Source organism: Aegilops tauschii, chromosome 4, assembly GCF_002575655.3.
Source record: "Aegilops tauschii subsp. strangulata cultivar AL8/78 chromosome 4, Aet v6.0, whole genome shotgun sequence".
NCBI classification, from domain to species: domain Eukaryota; kingdom Viridiplantae; phylum Streptophyta; class Magnoliopsida; order Poales; family Poaceae; genus Aegilops; species Aegilops tauschii.
In genome coordinates, this window is record NC_053038.3 from 193,275,779 (window position 1) to 193,298,328 (window position 22,550).

Here is a 22,550-nt window from a genome sequence, read left to right on the forward strand (position 1 = left end):
ATGCTCTTGTTGCACAACTCTAGAGAGACGCTAGCTCGATTGCTCAATAGGCGGAGATGACACTTGTGCACTACCTATATGAGACAAAATGTAGCAACTTCTATCCCAAGTATGCTATGTATGGATGGTTCCCGGTGTTTCGCACACGATGATCCAAGATGATTGGATATGACAATCTTATATGCAATGTGGTATGATGATATGGCTATTTCTTACAAGCTTCTTTGCTCTTTCTCTTTTGCTTAAAAGCTTTTTTCATATATTTTTTTATATGGCCACAATGCGAAATGCACCAACCAAGGTAGCAATTGTGTATATACGGGAACAATCTTGTGACACAAGGGATGATATGATACCAAGATGATACCAATATGATATGGTATGTATGCAATGGAAGGGCGGATCGATGATCACTACTGTGCACAAGTAACATTGCTGGCAATACTCAAATGCTAGTCTCGATAGGCAAGTGACGCAAAATGGGCCAGGGGTTATCAATGCAATGGCAAGGGGAACATACAATGGAGGGATACCATGATACCAAGGTGATATAGAGGTTACCGTCCGTGGCGATGATGAGTGGCTGTGTTCTTGATGTAGACCCGTTCCTAATTAGCCGAAACACCTTAGGAAACGGAAAAACCACGAAACTCAAAATCTCAAACGTCAAATGTCAAATGGTGGTAGCGGAAAGCGGTGGTGGTTTTGCGGAAGCTCAAAGGGATTGCGGAAATGCAATGATGGGTTTTGGAGTATGCAATGCGGAAGTGAAGGTTAAGGTGGTGGACTATACATGGCGTCGGAGTTGAAGTCACCGTCCCTAAGTAGCTGAAACACCTTAGGAGACACAACTCACAACACAAACAAAATTGGGTTAAGTTGTGATGGTGGAAGTGTATGGTGGGCAAGGTTATGCGGAAGGTATGGTGGTGGTTGATGAAGAAGTAACCATCCTTAAGTAGCCGAAACACCTAAGGAGACCCAAATCACTACTCAAGCAACCACTAATGCTATGGTGAACAAAATGGGTTAGTTTGCGATGTCGGTGGTGGTATACCAGATGATGTGGTGAAGTACCTAGGCAAAGATGCCAAAGTTAAAAAAATTGATTGTGTCAAATGATGGAGGTAGTATTTTTGTGGGATGAGGGATGTCAAGAGCTTCAAAACGAGGTAAAGAACATCAAAATCGGAGTTCGTATGAATTAGTTATGGCCGAAACAAAAATCAGCCGAAGTCAAAATCTACAGGTACCGGACGTCCGTTAAGTGTCGGATGTCCGGAGGTCGGACGTCCGGAAATCCGTTAATTTCGGTTCTGTTGGGTGGCACCGGTCCTCCGGAAGGTGTCGGTGGTCCGGTGCTTCGGGAGGGTCCAGACTTCCGGTGGGTCGGGGTCAACTCGAGATCCAAGATTCGGGACGCGATTTTTGGCGGATATTGGGGATTTTGGGGTCAAAATTGAGGAGATTTGATGGGTGGAAAGTGGGGAAACTTGGGGGGAAAGCTAGATCCACTTGAAACCAAGCAAATCCATGGATCAAAATCAACAAAACATCATCAAACCAATAAATCACAAAAAAAGATTGGGGCTATTTTTGGTGCGGATTTTCGAATTTTAGAACGAAATCAAGCAAAAGAAGGCTAGAAAATGGTGGGGGAGACTCCAAATTCGTGATAAACGTGGCTCATGATACCATATGATACGGAGCTAACCCGGTGTAGGCCGATCTTTCACGATTGGATTGGATTCTCTCGAAGAACACGATGAACATGAGGAAGAACGGGGAGAAATCACAAGGGTAAACACTCAAGAACAAGGCCAATCACACATCCACTAGACAATCAAACATACAAGATCCACAAGATACATGAACAACAAAGGGAAACATACAAGGTAAAGTTCATCTCCATGAGGAGGTCTTGATGATATCCTAGACGGATCTTCCCGTTAGGGGTCTTGAATCCAAGATGGATCTTCTCCGTAGAGACCGCGAACTCTCTCGGTGCAGTAGATCCGGATGGATGAGCAAAGCTCTATCTCTCAAATGAGCTATCACATTGCTAACCCTAGAAAGGAGGTGGAGGTGGTCTATTTATAGTCTTAGCCACGAAGGGGTAAGTGGGAGAGGGATACAAGGCCCAAGGCCCGCGGCTGCGCACTGGCAGGTACCGGACGACCGGTGTGGGGTCGGACGACCGATGGCTCGGGACAGTCCCGACGTCCGGCGCGTGTCGGAAGTCTGGTGATTCTTCTCGGGTGTAGCGGCACCGGATTTCTGGAGGTTGTCTGACGTCCGGGCGCTGGGACTTGTTGGACGTCCGGTGGGCGTCGGTGGTTCGGCTGCTATAGCACGTGTCAGCTGTAGTTCTTCTGGCCGTCTAGGATGCGTCAGGTACCGGATGTCCGGTGGTTGTAGCCTGTAGCAGCTCTGTTTCTTCCGTCTTCTCTTCCACGCTTCCCTCGTGGATGGTGTAGTCGTTCCGTTGCGCTCGCACTCCTCCTTGTCATCTGTGAAGCTTCGACAATACCTATGCATGCACACGAGAGGAATGTCAAGTAGTATACCATCCTCGAAGGGGTCAAGTTAGCACATGTAAAGGAGATGATTCACCTTTATGTATGTGAATTAGATGTCACACGTGTCGCTTGCCAAATGGACACTTGACATGGTGATGTCCGTAGGATGCTCCGCATCACTTTGCTTGCTTGTATTGTTATTGTTGTTAGCATCATATAGGTTGTTCACGAAGTTGCATATCTATTCAACCTATTTGTTGCTGAACCTAATTTGTTAAGAAAAGCTAAAAATTGGAAGTGCCTATTCACCCCCCCCCCTCTAGTCAACTATATCGACCCATTCATATGTGTTTTCTTGGAGCGTCTTGTGCTAACGTTTTATTTTGTTTCCTTGATTGCCACAATCATTGTTTGCTAGACACACCTATTATGAGAGACACACATTCATCATCATTTGTTAGAATGCCCTTTATGCTTCACTTATACCTTTTGCGTTAAGGCAATCTACTCTTGTGCTTCACTTATATCTTTTGTGTTAAGGCAATTTGCTCTTGTGCTTCACTTATATCTTTAGAGCACGACAATACTTATATTTTATAGAAACAATTGCACTCTCATGCTTCACTTATATCTTTTTTAGAGTTAAATAGGAAGTGGTAATTTGCACAAGCTATATGTTTAGTCTAAAAATGATAGGTATACAAGAGTGGTATAATAAAAACTTTCATGTATATCATCGAATGTGAAGCATATGATCAATGATATGGAAGTTATAATATGGAAGTTCACTAGTTAATAAACATTACTTAGTAAAAATATAGATGTTAAAGTTTGTGATTCACTATTTCATTAAAGTGTCGGTCATGGTATCGCGGGGAAGTTGGAGCATAATTTATCCTTGATTTATATCCTTTGTGTTGTTCAAATCGGGGGGTGTGATGGTTAACTCCTCCCAACCTCCTCCCTAGGGGCATGCGAGTAGTACTTTGCTTCGAGGGCTAATAGACTTTCACAATAAGAATTTGAGTTCTTTATGCCTAATGTGAGTTTGTGGACTATAAGCTTTTCAACATATCCATATTTTGTTAGCCTCTCTGGTACCGTGCATTTCCCGTTCTCACCTCTAGACTTGGTGCAAACTTCGCCGGTGCATCCAAATCCCATGATATGACATGCTCTATCACACATAAGCCTTAATCATACCTACCTATCATGGCATTTCCGTAGCCATTCCAAGATATATTGCTATGCAAATTCCACCATTACTATTCACATGACTTAAGCATTCATTATCATTTTGCTTTGCATGATCATATAGAGTTGGCATGATATTTGTGGCAAAGCCACCGCTCATCATTATTATACATGTTACGCTAGATAATCACACATCTTGGTACACTGCCAGAGGCATTCATATGTAGTCATATCATTCGGTTCATCGAGTTGTAAGTAAATAAAAGTATGATGATCATCACTATTAGACCATTGTCCCAGCGAGGAAAAGAATGATGGAGACTAATGAGTCCTCAAAAAAGCGGGGATGAGGTTATGATATTGTTCTAAAAAAATGAGAGAAAAAAATAGAAGGGGCAATTCTACTATCCTTTACCACACTGTGCTTCAAAGTGGCACCATGTTCTTCTATAGAGAGTCTCCATGATTTGTCACTTTCATATACAAGTGGGAATTTTTCCATTATAGAACTTAACTTGCATATTCCGATGATGGGCTTCCTCAACTGCCCGAGGTATTCCTGAGCAAGTAAGTTGGATGCACACCACTTACTTTCAGTAGTGAGCTTTCATACACTTATAGCTCTAGTGCATCTGTTGCATGGCAATCCCTACTCCCCGCATTGACATCAATTGAAAGGCCTCTCCATTTCCTAACAATTGCCGAGTTGATGCAATACTTTCTCAATTTTCGTCTTCCCTTATAAACCCCCACCATCATTCTCTTTGCCATCCAAAGTTCTAAGTCCATGGCTCACACTCAAATATTGAGTGGAGTTAAAAATGTTGAAGCGAGAAAAAGGTATGATACAATTGCTTGGTTTGGCATTTGGGTGTTCATGATTTATACTTTATACTAGGAAGACCGAGTTATACCATTATTACACGATTAAATGAGTAGGAATAACATTCGTTGACATAGATATTTTTGAAGAGTAATGATTATTTTATAGAATTCTTTTATATTATCGTTTCAATATCTATTAAGTCACCATTTCTTAATGTTCATACCCAAAAGTTTACACAATTAAGACATGTTAGGTAGCATTCAACATCAAAACTTCTGTTTTTATCATTTACCTACTCGAGGACAAGCAGTAATTAAGCTTGGGAATGTTGATACATCTCTGACGTGTCTATAATATTTTATTGCTTCATGCTATTTGATTACAAATCATGTATGCTTTATATCCATTTTTATGGGAACTAAGCTATTAACTCAGTGCTCAGTGCGAGTTCCTGTTTTGGCCTTTTTTTTTGTTTCGCAGAAAGACCATACCAAACGAAGTCCAAACAAAATAAAATTTTACGGTGTTTTTTCTGGACCAGGAGAGACCCTAGAAGCTTCGAGGGGAGGCCAGGAGATCTACGAGAGAGCCACAATCTCACACAGTGTGGCCTTAGGGAGGGTGCCACCTGAGTTTGTGGGCCCCTCAGAGACCCCCTGGCCTAATTCCAGTGCTATAAATTCCCAAAAATCCAGAAACCCCAAGAGCACGACCCGAAACAATTTTATTGCCCCGACAAGCCCTTGTTCTTCCGCAATCCCATCTAGAGGCCTCCGCTGGTACTCTGTCACAGGGGGATAAATCACGGAGCCTATCTTCATCAACCTTGCTGCCTCCATGGTGATGTGTGAGTAGTTCCCACAGGACCTACGGGCCCATAGCAGTAGCTACATCTCTCTCTATCTCTGTCTCTCTCTATGATCTTCAATACAATGATCTTTTCGGAGATCCATTCGATATAATCTTTACTGTGTGTTTTTTAGGATCCGATGAATTGTGGGTCTACGATCAGGTTATTCCCTGAAAGTAATAGAGTCTTTTCTAAGATTTATTATGTGTGGTTTTATAGCCTTGTATTTCTCTCCGACCTATCTATCTTCTTTGGCCAATTAGATTGATTTATATTTAGTCGGAGAGGTACTTGGTAGTAGGTACAATCTTGTGGTGTCCTCACTGTATGACAAGAGGAGTAGCGAGGAGGGTATTTGTATTGTTTCTACTAAGGATAAAACGATGGGGTTTAATCATACTGATTGATTCTACTTATCTACATTATGTCATCATGCTCCAAGCATTACCCTATTTTTTAATGAACTTAATACCTTAACAGGCATGCTGGATAATGGTCAAGGGGTGGAGTAATAGTAGTAGATGTAGACGGATGTCGGTATACTTGTCTCGGACGTAATTCCTATATATTGATCATGCCATAAATATTGTCATAACTATGTGCTTTTCTATCAATTGCCAAACTGTAGTTTGTTCACCCACCGTTATTATGCTCATGAGAGAGATGCCTCTAGTTAAAGCTATGGCCCTGGGTCCATTCACATCATATTTACTAAAACACTAAATTCCTTGTTGCGATTTATTTTCCTTTATTCTCTTTTGCAATTTATCTATCTATGGGTGAGGACACCAATACCATTGTTACACCCACAGCCCCTGCGGCTATACATACTGGACCATTACTAGAGCTCGCTCACGCCAATTGAATTACTAGGTACTTTCGTTTCTTGGTAACGATTCTAATGTTCATGAGAGTATGATGCTACATAAATTGGACACATTTGTTTTGCTTACAAATGAAGGCCCTAGCTTGGACAAGAAAGATGAACCTTGGAGCAAGTTCAAGCATGGTGACGATAGCATGCGCAAGGGGAACGAGAACGGGGTTACAAGTGATGATTTCAGGACTTTGAAGCCACCATAATGAGTGCATGAAGCCTTGGACGAAATATACAAGATGCCACTTCATAAATTTCGTCCAGAAGCTATTATAGGTGCTACGTCACCTTATTAATGGGCAGGCCCATGTAATTTCGAAATACTTGAGTATAGCTATTTTTAGAGTCCGTATGTCTGGCGAAACAAGAGATAGGGTTGGTTTCGTACCCCTCCTTCATGGGCCACGAAATCCCCCCCCCTCTTCCTCCATATATACATCCCTTAGGGCACCGTTTAGACTTTGGGTTTTGTTTAGATTAAAAGTTCGACATAGCTGCAACTTTGCGTACTTCGTTTATGTTCAACGACCAGACCAAGATGTCACAGAATCCCACCTTGATCAATAAAGCCGTCGGGGAAACGACACCTATGGGATCACGTGGATCCCTTCTACGGTTGGCAGGGAAAGAGGAGTGCACAAAGAGCCGATATAACGATCAACACGAGGGATTTTTACCCAGGTTCGGGCCGCCGAGAAGCGTAAAACCCTAATCCTACTTGTAGTGTATTGAGTGTTCTTGAGGTTCGGCTAGCAGCACGCATGCAAACTGTGGCGGAAAGTCCAAAAAGTCACTTCATGTATCGCCATGGGCCTGCTTTTATAGCAAGGGGCGACCACAGTGGCATACAGGCACACAGGAGGTGTAAAGTTGCTCCAGTGTACATGCTTATGACTGACATCTTAGGACAATCACATTAGGTGCGCTAGTTACGTGTCCCTAACTTTATCGGGGACAGAAATAGAGCTCGTCCCGTTCGTCAATGCCTCACCCCATCTTGACATGCATCCAGGATGACGAGGCATGCAATGCCAAGCTGACTCGCTAGCCGCTGCGCTGAGCGGTGGTAGGATCTTCACGAAGATCTGCATGCCACCACGCAGGAGTGTGCTAGGCTGGCAGGCCAGTCGCTACGCTAGAGCTTCTGGTCTTCACAAAGATCTGCATGCCACCACGCAGGCGCCCCTGGGTCTTGGTCTTGACATTGTCGATGGTGTTAGAGCTCTCAACCTCAAGGGTGGTGGTCTTGTCAGTGCTTCGCAAGCCATCTCAGCAAGGATCTTGCCCGGGCCATGCAAACCATCCTGGCAAGGATCTCGTCGGGGGTTCATCTTGTCGTCTCGTATTTGCTTTCGGTCGTCCCTGTCAGGCTTTGCCGCGGGTGAGGGAGTCCTGGATTAAGGGGTCTTCGGGTGTCCGGGACTATGTAACATGGGCCGGACTAATGGGTTATGAAGATACAAGACGGAAGACTTCCTCCCGTGTTCGGATGGGACTTTCCTTTGCGTGGATGGCAAGCTTGGTGTTCGGATATGTAGATTCCTTCCTTTGTAAATCGACTCTGTACAACCCTAGGCCCCTCCGGTGTTTATATAAACCGGAGGGTTTAGTCCGTAGAGGCAATCACAATCATACAGGCTAGACATCTAGGGTTTAGCCATTACGATCTCGTGGTAGATCAACTCTTGTAATCCTCATATTCATCAAGATCAATCAAGCAAAAAGTAGGGTATTACCTCCATCAAGAGGGCCCGAACCTGGGTAAACATCGTGTCCCCCGTCTCCTGTTACCATCGACCCTAGACGCACAGTTCGGGACCCCCTACCCGAGATCCGCTGGTTTTGACACCGACATTGGTGCTTTCATTGAGAGTTCTGCTGTGATGTCGAAGATAGGATCGATGGCTCGCCTTGTCATCAAGGACAGCATCACCTCCGGAGGAGCCCTGGCCTCAAGCCAAACCCTCCGGTTAGGCGACTTTACCATGATCATCCGGAAGGCTACTGAGCACGGTAACATGCGAGGGAGCCGCTGTTTCGAGCTCTTGCCAAGATGGTGCCATGGCCGGCGGCGGGGAGCTTTCGGGCACGACGGCTAGCAGGGCTACGGCATGGGAGAAGCGATGTGGAGAGAAGGAAAAGGACGGTGAGCTCACGGTCCCGAAGACGTGGACAGCAAGCTCGAGGGAGGCCGGGCGACGTATGGGTGGCGACGATCTCGGACGACCGAGGAGGAAGACGGCGGCGTTGGGGATGAGGCAGAGATCCTGGCGCTGCGTGACTCGGTGGAGAGGAAGACAACGTTGTGGCAGAGCTCGGGGATAGCTCGGAGAGGCGAGGCGGTGGCTGTGGCTGGGGCGGTAGCGAGCGGCGACGACGAGCGCGCTCGGGTGCGCTGTGGGGAGAGAGCAGAGGAGGGGAGAGAAGGAGTGGATAGGCCAGAGGGGTCGAGGCGGTTGCGTGGCGTCTCCAGCCAGCCTCCAGCGTCGGCAGAAACAGGAGGTGGCTCGGGCACGTGCCGGCGAGCGGCGACCACGCGCGCGGCGCCCGACTGGCGGGAGCTGGACGACGGCTGGCAGTGCCAGGTGGTGGACTGGGCCGGCTACAGGGGTTTGGCAAGGTAAGTGGGCTGCCAGGTAAACTCTCTCTCTCTCCTTTCTATTGTTTTCTGTTTTCTATTTTCTGCAATTGTTTGGCTTTATTAAAAATGGCAGAGCATTTTAAAAATCCTGAAAATATTTGTGGGCACTGCTTGGATTATTTCCAACAGCCCTCATTTACTTTCAAGATTAGTTGGACATTTAAAATTATTTATAGCATTTAAATGTCCAAGAACAAATAATGTATGATTTAATTCAATAACCCAGAGTGTCCTAGAAAAGTGTGCACCGTTTTTGGCAGAGGTTCTGGACCAAAGAAAAAATGATGAACATTTATGAAGGGCATTTCAGGTTCATTGAAAATATTTTAGGTTGAACCTATTTGAATTACTTTGGTGCTAGGGTTTGGACAATCCCCATTTCAACTTTAAATGGAATTTAAACATGATGCATGGATGCCACTCACTGATGCAACTAATTACAAAGCAGAATTATAGGGCTGTGACAAACACATCGCGGCCCTACCTAGGCCCAACAGAGAGGTCAGCACGCTGGTCTAAATCCTATGCGCGCAGGGGTCTTGGGCCCATTGCGCGTTGCATACCTGCACGTTGCGTACGCGGCCGGTGAGCAGACCTAGCCCCCTTATACAAGTGCAGGCGTTCCAGTCCAACCCGGCGCACACCACTCAGTCGTGGACACGGCTGATACTACGACGTCGAGTGCCTATAACTGTTCCCGCGTGGTGGTTAGTGTGTAAAGGCCAGTGGCCGACTCATATCAAATACCCAATCTCGTTAGTGGCTTGGAAGCGCGCGGTAACAAGCAGAGACTCACGATATGTGACCCTGTCGCCCCGTCTTGTGGACTTACGACACGGGCCCGGAATGCTCGGCCGTGCCACGTAGAAATCTCGCGGGTACCCTTCAGGTCAACCTGACTACACATCAACTCACGGGTACCCCTCAGGTCGGACCCAACTTTAGTAACATGGTTCTATGGTAAAGTCAAAGTAATCATGTGTTCAAAACAACAAGGGGGAAACCCGAGGAATCACCCTCGATGGATTCCCACTCGATGTAACCGTCAAGGTGAACTTGGAGGAATCACCCTCGATGGTCCACACTTGAGGGGTTGCACGATAGAGTCGTTATCGGGAGTGGTGAAGGAGGAATCACCCTCGAAGACCATGACCGATTAGCTACACTACAGAGTTAATATCCGAAGTGATGTACGAGGTATCACCCTCGGCACTCGATAGTAGCTCTGCAGAGTCATACAACTCGGGGGGTGTGATGTGATGTGTCGGGCCCTAGAAGTCGATCACGTAGATCGAGTCATCGAACATAAAGCGGGGTCGACTGGGAAAAGGTCAGGGGTCACTGGTGGATCACTATCCAACCTATACTAAGCAGTTTAGGATAAGCAAGTATGGTACAAGAGCAGGCTAAAACAGCAGGCTATGCATCAGAATAGGAGCAATCAAGTACAGTAGCAAAATCTAATGCAAGCATGAGAGAGAATGGAATGGGTGATATCGGAATAATCAAGGGGGGTTGGCTTTCCTGAAAGCTCTGAAGACAGAGAAGAACCTTCGATGGTGAAGTAGTCCCGCAACGGTTCAACCGCGGTCTCGGGGTCTACCAGAAAGAAGTAACGGAGGGGGAATATAATAAATAACAAAACAAACAAAGTATCACAAATCATGACAAAGCAAAACGCTACGCTAGGGGCGACCTAACGCAATGCTACACATCGCAGACGAAGCGGGAATTTAATAGAACGTTTTCCCGGTTTCGGACATCTGTCAAACAGATGAACCGGAGAAGAAGGTTCCATGTTTGTAGTGCAAGAGGCATCTGACGGGTATGTGGATAGTGTATTCGGGTTCGCCTCATTTTTCTGATCAACTTTCATTTATAAATTTTTTTCATCTGACTTACGATTTATTTTATATGATTTATCAAAGTTTTAAAATAATTTCTGGAGTCCTGAAATTATTTTATTTAACAAATCAAAACAAAAAGGCAAAAATGGTTGGGTGCACCTGGTGCAGTGCAGCCAGGGATGTACTATGAGGCTGCTAGGTGGGGCCAGTCAACTGCTGACTCAGCAGTTGATTGGTTAACGGGTCCAGTGGGACCCGCATGTCAGTGACTAAGCCTAAAACTAACATTAGGGCCCAACAGTCAGTGCCATAGAGGGCAGTTAGATTGAGACTAAGCTAATTAGGGGGTTAGTTAACCCAGGCGGGCCCACGCTATAGTGGGTCATCCCACTGGATTAGCGTGCGCGCGCGGGCGCGTGCCCGCCGGTGACTTCAGGCACGGCGGCGGTCCACCGCAGACACGCTCTGGCGACCATTTGGACGGCAGCCACTACCTACGAGATGCGTGTGACACGACGTGCCCGGTGGTGCGAGCCTCTGAAGCTGGGGGTGGCCGGGCCGACGGCGACGACGACAGCAGAAGGCGGCGGCCAGAGTAGGAGAGAACGGGGACGGCGCTGGGAGGCACATGAGGAGGCGCGGACGGCTGGGAGGCCTCATGGCAGTGCCAGGGGCACGAAGCCGTGCTCGGAAGTGAGCTTGGCCGGTGGTGGCCGCAATGGCGAGGCACGACAGCGGTGACAGGTTTGGTCAAGGCGGCAACGATGGCTTACGGGCACGGGAAACGGCAGAGGAGTAGGGGGAGATGGAGGTGCTCACAGGGCGCCTGTAGAGGAGGAGAGCGGACTTGTGGAGGCCTGGGGCAAACGAATGGCAAAGGTGGACCTCCGGCGGCCCAAGGAGGACGACGGGGGCCGAGCGATGCAGAGCCTCCCGACCCCCGTCCAGTAGCTCTTGAAGGAGAAGCGGACGACAGTAGAGCGTTAGGATATTTTGGCGAGGCGTGAGGTGGCCGGTGGCCGCGGCGGCGCGAGGTGAAGGAGTGGATCTGGGGGAGCCCAGAGCGAGAAGGCGGAGAGGGGCGAGGTGAGCAGGGGGGTGAGTGGAGGCCGGGATCGAGGAGGTGGGGAGGCGCGGGGGCCATATCTTCCGTTGACGCCGGCGAGGTGGTGTGGCGGAGCGCGCTCGGCCGTGCCCCGGTCGGCTGTACAGGGAGAAGGCGAATGGGGGAGGCAGGCCGGCTCAGGTCAGGTTATGTGGGCCGGCTGGGCCGGCCCAGGTGTGTTAGGTCCACGGGCATGGGCCTCCTTTCTTCTTTTTAGTTTAAGTTTTTCTTTTAAACTTCTCTGCTTTCTTTTATTTTCAAAAAGCAAAGCAGTTTTATAAAATACGAAGCTTGAACCTAAATTTTTATTATAATTTAGGCTACTGCCACAACTAGTTTAGCATTTTAAAAAAATAGCTTAGAACTTTTATAAACTAAAAAGCATTTAATCTATTGTTTTAGCCATTGATTTAAATAGTTTAGTGCATTTAAACACTTGACAAAAAGGTTGGTTCACCACCAAAATTAGATATGGAATATTTGCAACGCTGAGAACATTTTAGTTCCCATGTTTGAGAATTTATTTAATTCGCTTATAATTTGAATTAGAATTCAGTTGGAATTTCAAATGAGATATTGAACAAAGGTGATTAAGCATTGTTTGAAAAAAATGATTAGCTTAAACATAGAGGGTTATTGTAGCATGACACTGTGGTGTTACATAGAGTTGGCGCAGAAGACACGTACTTTTTCAGGTCGCACAGTGCAGCCTCCGCTTCCGGAGTCCATTTTACCGGACCCGCCTTTTTCAATATTTTGAAGAAAGGCAGGGCGCGCTCAGCAGACCTTCAAATAAACCAACTCAGAACTGCGACACAACCGGTAAGGCACCGCACATCCTTGACGATCTTAAGTGCATACATATGCTCAATAGCCTTGATCTTGTTGGGGTTCGCTTCGATCCCACGCTAAGATATAAAGAACCCAAGGAGCTTGCCGGAGGGAACACTCAATACACACTTCTCGGGGTTGAGCTTCATGTTGATCTTCCGCAAGTTGGAGAAGGTTTCCTCCAAATCTTGAATCAGGGTGGATTTGTCCTTGGTCTTGACCACAATATCATCCATGTAGGCTTCTATGTTCCGGTGTAACTATGGCTCAAAACCGATCTAAACTGCCCTTGCGAACATTAGACCCGCACTCTTTGCTCCGAAAGGCATCCGCACAAAGCAGTACGTGCCACATGGAGTAATGAATGCGGTTTTCTCTTCATCTTCTTTGGACATGAATATCTGGTGAAACCCGGAGTAGGCATCAAGAAACAAGAGCAGGTCACAACCGGTAGTGGAGTCCACAATCTGGTCGATGTGCAGCAAGGGGAAATGATCCTTTGGGCATGCTTTGTTGAGATCAATGTAATAAATACAAAGTCTTCATTTCCCATTCGCCTTGCGCACGACAACCGGATTCGCCAACCAAGTTGGATGTAACACTCCTCTGACCAGGCAGCTGCCTCGAGTTTCTTGATCTCCTCTGCTATGAATTGTTGCCACTCCAAGGCTTACTTTATGAACTTCTGCTTGATGGGCCGAGCGTGAGGGCAGACAGCAAGGTGGTTCTCAATTACCTCCCTGGGAACACCGGGGATGTCAGATGGTTGCCACGCAAACACATCTACATTCGCCCGCAAGAAGGCAATGAGTGTGCTTTCCTATTTGCTGTCTAGGGTGGCACTCATGGTGAAAGTACCATGAGTGCCATCCTCCCTTGCCAGCACCTTCTTTGTCGCAGGTGGAATGGGCTTAGATCTCTTGCTAGTAGAGCTTTCCGGCAAATCCTCAACGGGGGCGCAGCACAGTGAGGAGGCACGCTTCCCGAAGGCCTCGCTAGATGTCTTTGCTGGGTTTGAGGAAGCCATCGATGCTTCATCAGGCTGTGCATCTTGCTGGGCCCGTTGCGAGTGTCGGCGTTGCCGCTGAGATTGTTGCCAAGGAGGTGATTGCACCATGGGTGCGCCGCCTGCCGCGCGGTCTTCAGTTTGTGGTGGAGGCACGGTTGGTAGCTGTCGTGAAGGCTCCACCAACTGGGACCTGTTCGCATTAGCAAACTCGATCAAACTCTAGATGGTGGCTCTCCAGTCATCCATCTTGTGAGTTACTGGAGGAAAATCCAGCAACATCTATGCTCAAGCCATCACCTCCGTCGCTGTTGAAGGCATGTTGGAACGCGAAGAGCGCGACGTCGCTCGACTCCTGGCAGAGCCATCAGGAGTGTCGTTGTGCTCTTGTCGCCGTGTCGCGGGGGCAACAGCGAGTTGGCATGGCGGAAGCGGCACCCGAGGGTCTTGAGCTTGGTCGATGGGCGATTTGCGATGCGGGTGTTGTTTTGGAGGCATAATAGTACCGCTTGGCATCACATCACGCTCAACTTGCCACGGGCACAGCATGTGTCTTGAGGTCACTCCCCTGGCCGCCGCCGGTGCTGCCGCAGTGGGAGGGTTGTGGTTCGCGCCTGATTGAGCAGGGTCGCTCTCGTGGCCGCGTTCGCGGGCACGAGGAGGAGGCGGGAGTAGAGCACCTGCATCGCCCGCGCCATGAATGTTGTTTTCGCCCGAGCATTAAGGCAAGCGTCCGCCTCCAGTATCCCCACCGCATGCTCCTGTCATGGCGGGCTCGGCGATGGTGTTCGCTCCATTCGCGGTGGCGGTGCCGCCTGTGCCGCCCATAGATAAAGGCGATGGGTGCTGGGATGTAGAAGGCTTAAAAGTCATGGAGCCCTTCTTCGTGGGCGCCATGGGTGGTGACGATGATGATGAACTCGAAGGAATTAACGTGCCGCTTGCTGCCTTAGTTATCACCAACGGAGCACCCCCTACCTGGCGCGCCAAATATGTCGGTGTGGAGCCGGCAATCTATGGGGCAGGGCTGCCCCTTTGCTGGTTCAGTTGGGGGGTCAATTGGCATGAAGAGCAAGCATAACAGGAGGCACCACGGTTTTACCCAGGTTCAGGGCGCTGAGAAGCGTAAAACACTACTCTTGCTTTGGTGTATTGCGTGAATATGGAAGAAAGTACACAGAGCGCTCTCCCCCAACAAGTCGCTAAGAGAGAGAAGTTGCACGGATACCTATGCGTGTGTGTTGCAAGGGTTCGAACCTGTGTAAAGGTTGCCCTGGCCCTCCTTTTATAGATCAAGGGGTTACTATAGTGGAAAAAAGGTCATTACAGGGTGATTAGATTGATACATAACTATCATACCTAACTCTGCTAGTTAGGACAAGAACAAATTAAATGCGCTGCTAGGTGTCATCTGGAGGGTGAACCCCGACAACGGTGATGCACCGCTTATCCACCTGCCTCTTATTAGCTTGACACGCCATTAGGACGGGTGTCCATAAAGATAATCCTCCTCCCCAACAAGCTGGCACATATGGGCTGCCTCCACCTAATCACCTACAGGCTTGACACCTCGCTGGTCAGGGATCAGCTCGCCAAAGAGATGGAGCGCTCGCATTCGGCGGGAAGTCCGTGCTCGAGGGGCTTGCCAGGTCGCTTTCGCCGGGGTCAGTTGCCTCTGTTGTGAATCCCGTGGCTTGCTGCAAGCCTTGGTCTTCTTAATGCGCCCCTTCATCTCACGAAGAGCGGCTTTTCTGGTTTGGTTGTGTATGGAACTTGATGCTTGCCGAGGGAACTACAACATGTTTGTGCATAAGTCAGGGCAGCAAACGGCCATGTTTGTTGCACCGACAGGCGGTGTTTTCTTACGCATGTTCATGTGGAAGCATTGTGATTTAAAACCCACTGAGAATTCACTAATGCATGTTGCATGGTAGAGGATTCTTGAGCATACTACATCAAACAGATGGTAGTGGATCTGGCTGGTAATCCGTATATAGCGGGCCCATGTGTCAGTTAATGGAAGAGAGAGGTGTGCACACATAATTGCGGAAGCGTGTGCAACTGGTAGACATGATAGCATTACAGAGTAAGGCATGAATTGTCACTTCACTATGAAGACTGGTTGAATAGTTTTCTCTAACTGGTCAGGAACAATGCCTCTACGTGCATCATGTCCAATAACAACAACCACTGGCCAAGGCTCCCGGCGCCAATTATGCACCTACTCCCTCCTTCTAGTTCACTACTAGTAGATTATGAGTCCTGAAATACTTTTTTCTACTACTACTTTGCAAAAGTACTCAATTCATGGGCTCGGTTTCCTCAAGTAATTGTCTTTACCAACATATTAATATCGGCAATGCATGTGTGAACAAGGAATGATTAAACCTTGCATGCAACATTTTAGCGATGCTTTGACATGTGAACATGTGAATGTGAGGGACTACAACCCTCATGCATGCATGCAACAGTCACACGTACACATGCACACAAAAACGTGCACGACGCCCTAATCCATGCATGCATGCAACACACAAACGTTCACATGCACGCATCAATCATGTGTACAGCACAAGACGAAACACGGACCCTCACACTCAAGTGTTCAACCTACACGTGCATGGACACACATACACCGCGAGGGTGAGCTAGTGACCGTATAAACACAGGAAAACGTATATATTGACGGCAATGAGCCTATTATGAAGTCCACTGATCGTACTTTTACAAATATACAGTGACCGCCAATGTATTTATCTCATATCAAATTAAGCCATATTAACCGGAAAGGAGGCAGTACGGGCTAGCACAACTTTGTTGTGTCCCGACAACTCGTAGAACGAGGAGAATCTTGCAGGACGAGGTGAAGCTTTCTTACTATGCCCTCTCCATCTACCACACATGCGATGGTTCACAGGACGACGAGAAGCTTTTGACTAATGCAACCTCTTCCTCGCCCACGCGGTGTACATGCAACAGTTCATTCAGTGTCAAATTGCCAGAAGCATACACTGTAGTACCATCTTTGTTCAACTTCCTGAAGAGGTGAAGAGCCAAGTGCAAGGTTTAGTAGCACGAGTAGTACTAGTATGCTGATACGTCTCCAACGTATGTATAATTTTTTATTGTTCCATGCTATTATATTATCAATCTTGGATATTTTATATACATTTACTAGCAACTTTATATCATTTCTTGGAACTAACCTATTAACCCAGTGCCAGTTGTTGTTTTTTGCTTGTTTTTTACTTTGCAGAATATCAATACCAAATGAAGTCCAAATGCCACAAAACTTTTTGGAGATTTTTTCTGGCAAGAAGAGATCCTGGAAGCTTCTGGAGACCACGAGAAGAGGGCTGTGGGGCCCACTAGGCACCAGGGCGCACCAGGGGCCTCTAGCGCGCCCTGGTGGGTAGTGGGGCCCACGAGCACCGTCTTGACCTACCTCCGCCTCTATAAATACTCAAAAATCCCAAAACCCTGGATGAGTTGATGAAATACTTTTTTCCGCTGCCGCAAGTTCCAGAACCACGACATCCAATCTAGAGGCCTTTTCCGGCACTCTGCCGGAGGGGGCAACAATCACGGAGGGGTTCTTCATCATCCTTGCTGCCCCTGCAATGATGCGTGAGTAGTTTACCACAGACCTATGGGTCCGTAGTTTGTAGCCAGATGGCTTCTTCTCTCTTTCTGATCTTCAATACAATGTTTCCTCGATGTTCTTCGAGATCTATTTAATGTAATGACTTTTTGCGGTGTGTTTGTTGGGATCCGATGAATTGTGAGTTTATGATCAGATCTATCCATGAATATTATTTGAGTTTTCTTTGAACTCTTTTATGCATGATTTCTATAGCCTCGTATTTCTTCTCCGATTTATTGGTTTTGTTTGGCCAACTAGATTGATTTATCTTGCCCATGGGAAGAGGTGCTTTGTGATGGGTTCGATCTTGCGGTGCTCAATCTCAGTGACAGAAAGAGACATGACACGCATGTATCATTTCTATTAAGGGTAACAATATGGGGTTTATTCATACATGAGTTTATCTTGTCTACATCATGCCATCTTACTTAAAGCATCACTCCGTTTTCCATGAACTTAATACACTAGATGCACGCTAGATAGCGGTCGATGTGTGGAGTAATAGTAGTAGATGCAGGCAGGAGTCGGTCTACTAATCTTGGATGGGATGCCTATATACATGATCATTGCCTTCGATATCTTCATATTTATTTGCTTTTCTATCAATTGCCCAGCAGAAATTTGTTTAGCCACCCTATGCTATTTTCTCGAGAAAAGCCTCTAGTGAAAACTATGGCCCCCGAGTCTATATTTTATCATATAAAATCCTAAAAATACCTTGCTGCAATTTTCTTTTATTTAATTTTTTTGTATTTTATTTAGATCTATTTATCAAATCCTATACAATTTAATCTATCTCCATACCTTTGAGGGATTGACAACCCATCTACGCGTTGGGTTGCAAGTATTTGTTGTTTGTGTGTAGGTGTTGTTTACATGGTGTTGCTTGGTTCTCCTACTGGATTGGTAACCTTGGTTTCCTAACTGAGGGAAATACATATCTCTACTATACTGCATCATCCCCTCCTCTTCGGGGAAATCCTGACGCAGTTCACAAGTAGTAGGAAGAATTTCTGGCGCCGTTGCCGGGGAGACATCATCAACATCTATCCAGTACCTACGCATAAACTCACATCTCCTTGCAATTACTTTATTTTCCGTTTGCCTCTCGTTTTCAAAACCCCCACTTCTACAATGTTTTACAAAAAAATTGAAAATACAAAACTATTTTCCGTTCGCCTTTTTCTTGTTTGATCTTTTGTTTGCTTGTGATCTTATTTGTGTAGTCACCATGATTCAAGAGGATTATCACGATATTTCATATCCTAATATATTGGTAGAAATCAAGAAAAATACTAAGGCTTATATGACCACGCAATTTGAGCACAACAAATTCTTTACCGAAGAACTTAGGGAACACTCCATCTTACTTGATGCTATCACAAAACAACTTGATCATCTCAGCGAAGAAGTTGCTAATCTTTAATCCCAGTTTGCTCATACTAAATATTTATTAGCGAAAATCTCTGATGTACAAGCTATGCTAGTAAAGCAAATGGCAGCTAAGCCAAAATCTTTAGAAACTAGTAATGATGAAAATGTTAAGATGATTGGTGTTTCTTCTATTGATTCCTTGTTTAGTAATATTAAACTTGATGACGAGGGGATTGAAGAAGAGTCAACTTTAGGTAGAAGGCGTCCTTATAATTCGGAGGGTGAAAATCTTGTTGAAAAATTGATAAAAGTGGGTTTGGAGAGGTAAAAACTTTAACTAGTGATGTGGCCACTCTCTTGGATTATAAAGACTTTAATTATGATAATTGCTCTTTGATTGAATGCATTTCTTTGTTATAATCCATGCTAAATTCACCCAATGCTTATGAACAAAATAGAGCTGTTACTAAACATATTGTAGAAGCAATGATGAAAGCTTTAGAAGAAAAGTTAGAATTAGAGATTTCAATTCCTAGAAAATTATATGATGAATGGAACCCACCATTAAAGTCAAGATCAAATATTATGAGTGCAATGCTTTATGTGATTTGGGTGCTAGTGTTTCCACAATTCCGAAATCTCTATGTGAAGTGCTAGGTGTTACCAATTTGGAAGAATGTTCTCTTGATTTGAACTTGGTGAATTCTACTATTAAAAAGCCTTTGGGAAGAATTAACGATGTTCTTATTCTCACAAATAGGAATTGTCAAGAATATGCAACTTGTATTACTAGGAGGCCAAAGCCACCATATATAGATGTACAAGAGAATGCCAAAAGGCAAGAATACAAAAGGCCAAAGGACAGCATTCATATAACTCTAACACCCCCCTCAAACTCATGGTGGATCCACAACACTGAGTTTGGAGAGGTGACATATATGTTGTACTCTAGTCTGTGCCTTCGTGAAGAAGTCGGCTAGCTGTAACTCAGAAGGCACATACTAAAGAGCGATAACATGATCCTGCACAGCAGCGCACACATAATAAGCATCAACACCAATATGTTTGGTAAGCTCATGCTTCACAGGGTCCCGCGCAATACTGATAGCACTTGTATTGTCGGACAAGAGGGTGGTAGGTGTAGTAACAAAAACACCAAAATCCTCCAGTAGCCATCATAACAAAGTCTCCTCTGCCGTCAGAAGAGCCATAGCTCTAAACTCGGCCTCTGCACTCGAACAAGAAACTGCTGTCTGTTTCTTTATCTTCTAGGCAATGAGAGAACCACCAAGAGAAACACAGTAAGCAGAAAGTGAACGGCGATCCGAAGGATCACTGGCCCACGTAGCATCCGAATAGGCCTGGAGCTGTAAAGAGCTAGAACATGGAAAAAAGAGAGGATGAGAGATCGTGCCATGAAGATATCATAGAACACGAAGAAGGTAACTATAGTGAATTGAAGTGGGAGTGGAAACAAACTAACTTAGAATATGGATAGGATAGGAGATATTCGGACGAGTCACAGCAAGATAGACAAGACTCCCATCAAGATGGCGATAACGCGTCGAATCAGACAAGAGCTCACCATAAGAAGCGCGAAGGTTAACATTGAGCTTCATAGGAGTCTCAGTAGTGCGCTCATCACTAAGAGCCGCACAAGCAAGAAGATCCTGGATATACTTTTCTTCAGAAATAGAAAATGCATTAGAGGTGGAGGAAACCTCAATCCCAAGAAAGTAACGAAGGGGACCAAGATCAGACATAAGAATCTGCTCACTGAGACGGGCCTTGACAAAGGCAATGTACTCAGAATCGTCACCAGTGATGATCATGTCATCAACATATAGAAAGAGAAGAGTGCGACCACAAGCAGAAAGGTGGACAAATAGCGCTGGTTCATGAGCACTGGGCAAAAAAACTAGCTGCTGTGATGACAGAGGCCGCTCAAACCAAGCGCGGGGGGCTCGCTTAAGGCCATATAGTGAGCGACGAAGATGGTAAATCATGTCGTCAGGAACTTAATACCCATGTGGTGGCTGCATATAAACTTCCTCACGCAACTCACCATTAAGAAAGGCATTCTTAAGATCAAGATGAGACACGGACCAGTTGCGAACAGAGGCCACGGCGAGAAGTGTGCGGATAGTGGTCATATGGGCCATAGGAGCAAAAGTCTCATCATAATCACGACCATGCTCCTGCTAAAAGCCATGAGCCACAAGACGAGCTTTATAATGCTCAAGAGAACCATCAGAGCAAGTCTTAATCTTATAGACCCACTTACAAGTGATGGGACGAACATGGGGTGGAAGAGAAACCAGGTCCCACATGCCGGTGCGCTCAAGGGTAGCAATCTCGTCTACTATCGGAAACTGCCATTCAGGATGAACAATAGCATCTCGATAAGAAATCGGCTCAAGAATGGTCAAAAGACCATAGCGAGATGGAGAATACCGGTCAAGGGGCCGACAAGGCCGAGAGCGAAGAATAAAAGTCGTTTGAGAGGAGGAAGACGACACACTAGAACAAGAGGGCGCATCGGTAGACTCACCCACAACACGTTAACGATGAGTATAATGGAAAGTAAAGAAGGGAAGAGGTGGAATCACTGGAGATGGAGATAGGGAATCTATTGGTGATAGAGTTGGGGAAGGGGAAGGTATCGGTGATGAAGGTGGAGAGTCATGCAACGAGGGAGGTGTCGGCGTCAAAACCGGCGGATCTCGGGTACGGGGTCCCGAGCTGTGGATCTAGGATCAATGGGGTACAAGGGACGAAGAGCACGATGTTTACCCAGGTTCGAGCCCTCTCTAAGAGGTAAAACCCTATGTCCTGCTTGATTGTATTTGATGTGTATGGTACGGTTACAGAGTCGATCTACCTCAAGATCAGGCGAGCTAAACCCTAGGTTGATGGGGTGTTGGATGCTGCTCTAGCCCTAAAGACTAAAACCCTTCGGTTTATATAGGCACCAGTAGGGTTAGGGTTACATACAATCGGTTACAATAAAGGAAAGATCATGCTAAATCTTGACTTGGAGGGCACACCACGGCTCTGAAGATCTTCTATCCGGCCATGGGTCCATGCTCTAGCTTGGCTCCATAGTAGCCCATCAGTCCGGCACATAAGCAATGTGCCGGCAACCCGAGGACCCCTTAATCCAGTAGCCCTCAAACTGGCCTCCAACGCTTGGGATTGCCATCTCGCGTCTTTCAAATCTTCAGCTTGCGAGGTGACTTCTTCACCCTTCCTTGTATCGTTCGGAGCAGTGTTATCTTGCCTAATACTATCCGGAATCTGGATTAATGTCATAGGTTCACCGCCCAGTGTGACCCGTGTTAATTCCGCATTTGTGCCTGACTAGTTTTAACAATCCGGAGTCCGAGAACCTCAACAGATTACGGTGGGGCCATCGGAGTTTAATGCTTACCTCGGGGCAAGGGCCAACTTTGATTGCTGTGCACCTTTTTAGAAGGCGAACGGCCCAATCCCACCTTTTATTCAAACCCATCCTTTCAGCTTTAGGACAAAATTCTCATTTATAGATCCAAAGGTGCGGGGGACGGCTGACCCATCCTCTCCGCCAAAACCAACACTGGAGAAATTTTAGGCACCATGGACGACATCCTCTTCACACCCTCATGGTCCTCTCCCCGGTAATTGGACGAGCTGCTCAGTCTCACGCCCCCGGCTGAGCAATCTGCAGACACAAGGCTATCTTCCCGTGGCGGATCTCGCTTCCATCCGCGTTGGATTAATCTCTGCTGATGGCCAAGCACTCGCCGAGAGCTCCCCCGCTCCAAGCAAGGAAGAGAGGGTATGTTTCGTGTCTTTCCT